Here is a 3,935-nt window from a genome sequence, read left to right as displayed (position 1 = left end):
CTAACTCAAAGCTCTATTTTGTGCCTAAAGATGGTCTCAATCTAACGGTGGGAAGGTCCCCATTCATAGCTAAACATCTGATGCGTCTGTGCAGCTCTGCATTCAAAAATGCTCCAAAAGACACCAAAATCACAACATTCTTCCAAATCGTCCCTGAACCTGTAAATACTCTAAATAGACTCTATATCGTAGTAAATATATATATTAAAACACTTATAAACCATTGCGAAAAGTGGGTAAAATTCATGGTCTATCATGTTTCACTTCAAACACACCAAAAAGAAAAAAAAAAATCTAAAAACGTGAAATGTCGGGTGATGGAAATATTATCGAGTTTCGGAGGTGGATGTATACGCAAAGAAATGCTAACGGGAGAGTGATGAAAGAATATCTCGAAGGGCTAGAGACATTTATGCATCAAACAGATTCTACACCGCTCGCCCAGGAAAGCTGTAAGATGTTCTGTCCTTGTCGGAAATGCAACAATTCAAAATTGGAAACTCGTGAAAATGTATGTAAGCATTTAATAAATAGAGGTTTCACGCCACATTACTATATCTAGTAGTAGTAGTAATAGCAATTTTCAGGATGAACCGGTTGATCATTTGCATAATGAACATAGTTACCATCAGGAGGAGCAAATGGTATATTGTGATAGGGTTCATGATATGGTAGGTGATGCATTTGTAGCTCATGATGAAGTTGAGAACCTACTATAGATGCAAAAAAGTTTTATGAATCGTTAGATGCTGCGAATCAGCCAATTTACAGTGGTTGTAGAGAAGGTCTCTCTAAATTGTCGTTGGCTACTAGAATGATGAATATTAAAACTGATCACAATCTACCTGAAAGTTGCATGGATGCATGGGCAGACTTGTTTAAAGAGTATTTTCCGGAAGACAATGTTACTGCTGATTCTTATTATGAGATTCAGAAACTGGTTTATAGTCTTGGGTTGCCTTCGGAGATGATAGACGTTGGCATCGACAATTGCATGATCTACTGGGAGATGATGAGAAGTTAGAAGAATGTCGATTATGCAAGCCACGATTCAAACCGCAAGGACGAGGACGTAATAGGGTACCGTACCAAAGGATGTGGTACCTACCAATTACAGACATATTGAAAAGATTGTACCAATCTGAGCAGACTGTTGACACTCTCAGTTGTTTGAGCAAGTTGAACATCAATCCTCTTTATGTGGTTGCTCACATTATCATACCTTGTATTCAGTTCAGTGAACATGTTGTCCATCCTAGTGTTGATGTCTGTAGAAACCTGATTCAATGCCTTGCCATGAATCTGCATACCCTGCAACAGTTGTTGCATCATCATACCCAGACCCTTCAGCTCATCTGGCTGACTGTTCCCGGTAGCTGGAATAGCTTGTCGATTGCTCTGCGGTTGTCGCTGGTTCTGGTTCTGAATCTGTCCGGTCGTAGCTTGCTCCATGCTGAAGACGTGCCCTTAGTTGTTTTTCAGTAGCTGATCAACCTTGGCAGTCGGCGCATCTATCTTCTGGGTGTCAGAACTATTCCCTTTCTTGGAGCAATCACTCTCCTCGTTCTTATTGGCTGAGGTGGCAGTCATGTTCTCCATCAGCTCAAATGCTCCATCAGTGGTCTGAGTCATGAATTCTCCATTGCTGGCAGAGTTCATAGCACTCTGAAATTCCCAGTCAACTCCATCATAGAAAATTTCCAAGAGGTAGTCATCATCAAATCCATGGTGAGGTATTTCTCTGCGATAGTCATTGAAGCGCTCCCATGCGTCGCAGAAACGCTCATCGGTGAGCTGTTTGAAGGAGGTGATCTTGTTCCTCAATGCAGCTGTTCTCTCTTTAGAGTAGAAATGGTTGAGGAATGCTGATCGGACCTGTTCCCATGAAGTGAGAGAGCCGGTAGGGAGGGAGTTCAACCACCATGCAGCTTTTCCATTAAGAGAGAATGGGAATAGCATGCACTTGATGCAGTCTGGTGGTACGCCATTCGCGCGAGTGAAACTGCAGACTTTTTCGAAGCTCTCAATATGCTCCATTGGAATTTCTGCAGAGAGACCAGAGAACACCTTTCTCTGTACTAGACCGATGAAAGCAGGCTTGATCTCGAAGTCCTGCCTAGTGCAGGGTGGAGGAACTATAGCAGAACGAGTAGTAGGGATGTTGCAAGGAAGGTTTCTCTGCCCGATTGAAGCAGTCTGCGCCTGTTGTTCCTGCTGCTGCTGAGCAGCTTGTTCCTGCGCTTGAATGGTCTGCTGCAATTGTTGCATCTGCTGATGCATGAGTGCCATTGCAGCAATAAGATCATCCTAATTGGCTTGATCACCCATAGTGGTGTCGGATTGCTTTGGTTGTTGACGATTTGTTCTTTCTAACCTTGCTAGCTCCTGGTTGGTAAATGTAACTCTACTTGTGCGTTTCTCCTACTATGTCTACTGGTCATGCACCTGGAAAATTAGCTGTAACAAAAAGGATAGAGCAAGTTAGAGGTCTTAGACTAAATAAATAACCGAAAAATAAAGGTAAAAAGATGGTCCCCGGCAACAGCGCCAAATTGATATTACGTGTATACGCACACCAATTAACCTAATGTGCACACTACCACAATCGAATGGTATATCGATGTAGCACTCTAGGATCGAATCCATAGAGACCAATGATTACACTTTATTTCTATAGGATCAATATCAAGCTAAAACAATATGGGGGTTTTAAAGTTGATTTCGTAACAAGCAAGTGAGACATTGATTTAAGGTTTTTCAGATTATTAAGAATGCTAGCCTAGGGTGGTTTGATCGGATGTTAAACAAGTGTGCGCCAAACAATTATTCAAGTTAAATTAAGAGTAAGTCCAGAACTAGGATCACTCAGGTTGAATCAACCCTCTCGTGGTATTGATTCCTTTGCAATTCGGTCTTGATGCCTAAACTCTCGTTTGGATCAAGACGCGCTAGCAAGCTTTAGAGATCAAGTCCGATATGTTCACAATACACCCTAATATCTACTCTCGCTGACTAGGGATGCAATGCTCATTCATAATAGATCTAGCAACCTATTACACGGTTAACGAACAGGTTAAACCTAGGATATAACATTAAGCGGCCAGTTTAATGCAAGCATTAAGAATAGTTATGAATGAAGACAATCAAGGGATTCACTTATCTATGTTTAACTCACGGATCTAACACCCTAGACTAAGCAAGTGGATTACTCAGCCATGGACAGAGATATCACAGAGATAACAGATGAAGAAAACATGTCTGAATTAATAATAAAAAGCAAAGAGGGTTTAGAAATCTTCTCCAAAGGATGTAGAGATTCTTCTCCCTTAACAAGAGTACAAGTTTTCTCTCTCCAAAATCTCTCTAAAAAGTAACGTAGAATGTCTAGAATAATAAGAGAATATATATTGCAGGTCTCTGGCGGCTGCAGGAGAAAAAAGGGGAAGCCCTAGGTAAAATCCCGAAATATTTGGAAACTTCTCTAAAAATCTTTGCCGCTGGAGCAGGCACTCGGGTTGCTCCGTCAGATTGCTCTGCGTGAAAAATTCCAAATTGCACTCTTTTTCTCCTCTTTTCCTCCAACTGGTTTATCTCCCATCCAATGCAACTCCAGACCTGTAATGACTCGAAAAGGACTAGGAAGACTCGATAAAGACTTGAAAACCAATTAGAAAACATATATACAAGATGCCAAAAACACCATATATCAGCCATCACATCGATCGACAATAAGTTCGCAGCCATGGAAGATAGGTTACAAACCTACGAGGATATGCACGACCGTTTCACCTCACCTATCATGCGATACTTGGACACCTTGTCTACACAGATGATGAATGTCTAGAGGGACATTGGCAAGCTTAATGATCAACATTATTTTCAGGAAGAAGGCTCAACATCGATCGATAGGTTCCGTAGGGCATCGCTCGACGGCC

At 41.6% G+C, this 3,935-nt stretch overlaps 1 non-coding gene across 1 annotated transcript; it reads left to right on the top strand.

Moving 5' to 3' along the window:
* Window positions 1-1,720: 1,720 nt before the first annotated feature.
* Window positions 1,721-1,827, top strand: LOC125593695. The gene has a single exon (XR_007329594.1). It is a non-coding gene; the product is annotated as a small nucleolar RNA R71 (small nucleolar RNA).
* The last annotated feature ends 2,108 nt before the right edge of the window (window positions 1,828-3,935 follow it).

The sequence above is a fragment of the Brassica napus genome, chromosome C9 (assembly GCF_020379485.1).
Source record: "Brassica napus cultivar Da-Ae chromosome C9, Da-Ae, whole genome shotgun sequence".
In the NCBI taxonomy this organism is placed as follows: domain Eukaryota; kingdom Viridiplantae; phylum Streptophyta; class Magnoliopsida; order Brassicales; family Brassicaceae; genus Brassica; species Brassica napus.
Note: the sequence above shows the minus strand (reverse complement) of the source record. Positions and strands in the feature narration are given on the sequence as shown.